Genomic DNA, 6,000 nt, shown 5'->3' with positions numbered 1-6,000 from the left:
GTAACTTCTTGCCTCTTAATCCAATTATAAAATGGATGAAAGACATGAACAGAGGGCAAATAGGCTTAGGAAAAGCTATTCAACATCTTTAGCCGCCATGCAAATGCAAATTGAAGTACAATGAAATGTTAAACCCACCTATCCGAATGGCTGAAAAAAACAGTGGCAAAACCAAATGCAGGCAACACTGGATAAACTGAATCACTCATACATTGCCAAATGGAATGCAAAATGGTACAGGCCATCTGGAAAACAATTTGGAAGGTTTTTCCAAACGATACATGCAATTACCATACGATACAGCAGTTGCACTCTGGGCAATTTACCCAGAGCCATGAAAATTTATGTTTACACAAAAACCTTTACATGAAGTTCATCACAGTTTTACTCCCAATACTTAAAAAGTGGAAATAGCCCAGATGTCTTTCAATGGGGGAATGGCTAAACAAAGTGTGGTACATTCACACCATGGAATCCTATTCAGCAATAAAAAGGAACAGACGATAGACACACTTTACAACTTGGATGGATCTCAGGAGAGTTATGCTGAGTGAAAGAAATCCATTCCTACAGGTAATGTACTATAGGATTCCATTTCTATGACATTTAGGAAATTATACTACTGTTTGACAGAGTTCAGGAATGTGGGATCAGGAAGAACGTGGGTGTGGCTATAAAGGCTAACATGAGGGAAACGTGTGGTGATGAAACAGTTTTTTATCTTGTTTGTGGTGATAGTTAGAACACTTACACAGCTGGTAAAAGTGCATGGAATTATATATATAAGTATTATACACAAGTGTTCTAACACATAAATGAGTGCATGTAAAATGGCAAAATTGTGGTAAACTCAGTGGATTGTACGAATGTCCATTTCTTAGTTTTGATACTGTACTAAAGTAATACAAGGTGTTATCATTAGGAGAAGGTGAGTGATGGGTATACATGACCTCTCTACACATTTTTTTTGCAACTTTTGGTAAATCAATAATTATTTCAAATTTAAAAAGTTAAAAAAACAACACAGGATTTGTGGGGAATACAGTCTTAGGTACAGAGCCTAAGAACCTAATAAAAATGTTAACAAAGCTTTAGACCTGTTAAATGATTAAGAAACCCATAATTATTGGAGTAAATATGGTACTTTACTTGCTAAACATATTATATTTGTTTATAGAAGTGAACATCAAAACGGTCACAACTTGTGAGTACTGAAGTGGTGGAGAGAAGGTTATCAGGAGGCAAAGCGTGGATTTTAGGGTAGTCCAGGAATGGAGTCGTTACTGTATAATTTTCAAGCACTGTGTAGGTCAGATATAAATGCTAGAGACTGCCAGGGATGATGCAGGAGATGGGACCTTTTGGTCCTGGCCCCACTAACTCATGGTTGGGTCAGGGGAAAAGCAATCCAAGACACACAACATATAATGTGCAATGTTACTCTTTAATATAAAGATAAACAAGGATCATGCGTGGGAAAAATATAGAGCAACGGGCAGGCCTACACGGTAAACTTTGGCTTCCTGATTAGCTGGACTGCAAGCTTAGTCATGGATGTGGCTTCAGTTAAGAGAAGAGAGGTAACAAATATGATGAGGATGAGAATGACATCTAAAGGCTCATTTGCAGAGTTTTGCTCTCAAGATCCCAGGTCAGTGGGTGAGGGTCTCATCTGGAATTTTGCCCTTGGACTGAAGAAAGTAAAGAGAAAGAATTGGGATGTCAGCAGAGCCAGCAGCCGTGAGTGTCAACCCCAGGGCACCTGACTTCTGTCCGCCTGCACCTTCCTGAAACCCTAGAGGTCTATTTCGTCTTATCGCTGAATTCTCAGAATTCACTTTTTGATGAGTAAAGAAGTTTTTATTTCTGGTATAGTCTAGTCATTGTACTGAAAGCACCTGTAGTGGGGGAGGGTAGATGACCTCCCTTAGGACCAAACTGGAGACACTTGACCACACAACTTCACTGCTAAATCTATGCTACAAGAGCAAGCCTTCAAGTTTACCAACATGTATGTACCAGAAGGAGCAGATGCCACTGCATGTAATGCTGAAAAAGAGGCGAAAAGGTAAATGGCGATCAATAATAGCTTATGGCTTCCAGGAATTCAATTGTTTGATATATTGATCTTAGAAAGAGTAATGTAGCTTCACATATACTGAGAAGAAACTATGCTGGTACTGCTAATAAAAGAAGTTTCAGAACAGTATATAAGATAGGAAACCTGTATTTTATAGTACATGGAAATGTATTAGTATGAAATTAGGGACTTTTTCACAAGTAAACGTTTGTAAGAAAAAATAGATTTAAAATAATGACCTGAAAATTCCCTTTAATCCCTCCTCTACTCGTCCCAGCTCCCTCCTATCCCCATGCAAACCCAGCACTCACTTCTGAGACCACTAGAGGTTCATCTCAGATGGGGTGGAGGATGCCTCCATGATGTCCTGCTGCAGCTGGGAGAGGGTATACATGGAGCTGGAGGTGGGTGTAGGCACTGGGATGCAGAACACACTCTGGGTCTCACTGGGTTGGCATCCCTCACAAACAGCTCGTCATTCACGATGCACAGACTGAAGCAAAAATGGGCCCTCAGAAAACTGATGGATGGAACACACACCCCCAATACTGACTCTGCTCCCAGTGGCACTCAGCAACCAGATTCCTTCCACGTCCCTCCTGTGTCTGTCTCCCAGGTTCCTTGACTGGTACCTCTGCCCCTCCCCACAGAGCCCACCTTTGGAGAGGCTGTCTACCACCTTCACTCGATTTATAGGTTTATCCCTAACCCAGGGACAATTTCGCATTTACCTTTTACCACAGTGCAAGGGGCGGACAGTCTGATTCCCATTCTCAGAAGAAGACACTGAGTCACACAGAGGTCATGTGACTTGCCCAAGGACACAGCGAGTGAGTGTTGGGGAAGCAGTGAATGCATAGGCCGATTCCAGAGCCCACACTCTTCTAAACCACTAGGCTAGACTGCTCCTGGCATCTCCCTGCTGTCTTTCCACAGTACCGAGTAAACCTAAGGTCTGTGCCATCACATTCCCACGCTACTGAGCCCAGGGAAGGATGGGCATTCCCACCCACGACAGGGCTCTCACCTGCAGTAGCTGGCAGGGGTAGTGATGAAGGTCCGGGTGAAGGCACGCACACAGCTCTGAGAACTTCCTTCCACTTCAACAGCAAACAAACAACAGTACCCCTTAGAACCGCACGTGCTGTACACGCTCACGTGGCGGTCCCCAGTCAGGGTGTGACTGGACACTCATGCTGAGAGGGCAGTTGTTCACGGGGGCCAGGGTGTCGGGAATGGGGAGGGCAACTATAGGAGCAGTCTGCGCCCAGTGACAACAGGGCCCCTGACAACCACTACACAAGTTCACAGGATGCATTCTTCACAGCCGCCCAAGACGTGGATACTACTACCACATTGTTCAAATGAGGAAACTGAGAGGTTCAATAGCGGCCCAAGTTCTCACAGTAAGGATCTGGGATGAGAGGCACCAAACTCCACAGCCTATATCCCCAACGCCCAGGGTGTGCAGGGCAGACAGGCATGGACACAGATCAGACCTGGGTTGTCTGTGGGAAGCCTGAGGGCTGGAGAACACAGTGGGGGAGGGGAGGGGAGGAGAGGGGAGGGGAGGAGAGGAGAGGGGAGGGGAGGGGAGGGAACGGAAGGGAATGGAAGGGGAGGGAAGGGGTCAGGGAAGCTGGGTGGGTCTGGGAGTGAGCCTGGCCAGGGGGAGGGAGCAATGAGACATCAGGGGAGGGGGTCTACACACACTTACCTTCCTCGAACACCCCACTGACGGAGAAGCAGAGCATTGTTTTCTGAAAGGGAAGAGCCCAGGTGCCCAGTCACCACCTCCACCTCCTACCCACCTGCAGCTTCCTGGGCCCGCCCGAGGCAGGAAGCAGGCGCTCACCGTCTGGAACCAAATGTCCACCACGAAGGAGCTGAAGTAATGCTGAGTCTTGGGCAACCCACAGAGGGTGTGCAAAATGACACGTTTTGTGTGCTTCAGCAGCTGAACCCGCAGGTCTGTGAGGGGAGGGCAAGCGAGTGAAGGTCAGGGGCTGCCACGCCCTGGGCCCTATGATTGACCCCTTCGCCGCCCTTTCCCACCCAGTCTTCCCATTGCACACTCACGGGGGTCCTTGAGCTTCTTCATATTCCTGCTGTCCTTGAAGTACTCGCACAAGCTGCTTCTAGGAGACAAAGAGCAACAGTGGGTGGTGCGTATTTGCAGGAGCTGGCCTTTGTCTGCTGGGGAGCCACACGGCCCGGGAGCAGAGCCTGTGCTGTGATACTCACGGGGCTGGGTCCTCGGGGTGGAAGGGAATGGTCAGGGAGAAGCAGGCCTCCTCGTGATAAGCCCCTGCGAGAACCTGTTGGTCTCCGTAGTCATGGATCAAGTAGTACCTAAGGGGGGGCAATGAGGACAGTCTCCCTCCGTGGTCTGGACCTCAAATGAGACTTAAAAACTCCCCTGAGCAGACCTGTGCTTAGGTGGCCTCAACTGTCCTAGCCCTCCTCCCCTTGCTCAGCTTCCAAGAGGTACTTACTGCCTCAGGAATTGCAGGACTTGGCTCTTGAGCTCATCAGATCCAAAGTAGCTTCCCTGGAATCAAAACAGTCCTCAGGACCAGGGCTGACACCCCCTTCTCAGGCACCACTTAAAACCCGGCTTGATCCTCCATCCTCACCTTGCAGGTTGGTAAGCGCTTGCAGGCTTCAATACCACATTTAGCCAGTGGGGATGTCTCCTGGCCATCCTGGGGAAGAGAAGAGGATGTCAGCAGTGCAGAACAGGAGGTGGTGTTGGATGATCAGGGAAAAGGATGAGCCCAAGAGAGGGTGAGGGTCAGAGGTCAGGGGTGAAAGAGCCCTGGAAATTCCATGGGCAGGACTACAGTTTGGATCATCACCGTGGGTTCCCCAAAGCCTGTGAAGAACGTGGTTGAAGAAGATCCAGAGCCTTTGTCACGTTCCCACAGGGGCTGTACCATCCCCCTCCGCCCAGGACGTTTAAGGGTCAGTTTCAAAACTGTAACTGTTGCAAGACCTAATGGGGTTCAGAGTAGTTTGTGGGTGCTGTCAGTGCCAGTTAGAGGAGTCCATGAACAAGGAATGCACTTACCAAGGTTAGTAACTTGGGGAACAATTCCAGGATGGAGCTGCCAAAATCAAGACAAAACAGAAAAGTCAGTGAAACTGTGGAGGTGACCCTCTTCCTCATGGGAGCAAGTACACCCACACCCCAGTGTCCCAGCCTTCCAGGGCCCTGAACACGTCCCCCATCGACTGACACAGAGGGAGAGCATGCCCTGCCTCCCTCCCCGCCTCCCTCCCTCCCTTCCTCTCCTTCCCCTGGGTAGCTCCCCGCAGAATGCGTGGACTTCCCTTCTCCAGTGCCACCATGACCAGCATTTCAAACCCATGCTGCAGGGCTTCCTTCCCCTCCCTTCCTTCCTCCAGGGCCTGGCTGAAGGCTGTGGGGAGAAGAGGGAATGGGGTGTGTGCCCGAGGCTCTGCCACCTCACTTAGGGTCCTGCGCTCTGCCAAGACATGGACCAAGACCTGGACTCCCCCCATGGGTGGCCCAGCATGCTGGGGCAGGGAGGTGAGTGAGGTGGGGCTCAGGGAGGGAGATGGAGGGGATGAAGACAGAAAGGGAGTGAAGGTACGAGGGGTGAGATGACAGAGACATATGGGCCTAGAGACAAGGGAGAGAGAGAAAACAAAGGGAAGGGAAAGAAGCTCTCCCATGGTTGGGGTCAGGGAAGAAGAGAGAGGAAATGTGAAATGGCACCCCTTTTGCAGCTCTTCACCTGCCCCAGAATGGCTCAGACACAGCAGGTAAGAATGTAAAATATGCACATGTTGGGCTGGGGGCCCATATGGATTGTGGTTGAAACTCTGTGCACTTTGTGATGCAGAGAGGAGAGCATAGGGTCTATAGTCCTCCCTGAGGTCCACGTCAGCTGCCC

General features: G+C 49.1%; 1 pseudogene; it reads right to left on the bottom strand.

The window, feature by feature from the left end:
- Positions 1 to 2,387: 2,387 nt before the first annotated feature.
- Positions 2,388 to 6,000, bottom strand: part of LOC132481444 (nuclear RNA export factor 2-like) — a 66,319-nt pseudogene continuing 62,706 nt past the window's right edge.

This window comes from Mesoplodon densirostris, chromosome X (assembly GCF_025265405.1).
Source record: "Mesoplodon densirostris isolate mMesDen1 chromosome X, mMesDen1 primary haplotype, whole genome shotgun sequence".
In the NCBI taxonomy this organism is placed as follows: Eukaryota; Metazoa; Chordata; class Mammalia; order Artiodactyla; family Ziphiidae; genus Mesoplodon; species Mesoplodon densirostris.
This window is presented reverse-complemented; position numbering and strand designations above follow the sequence as displayed.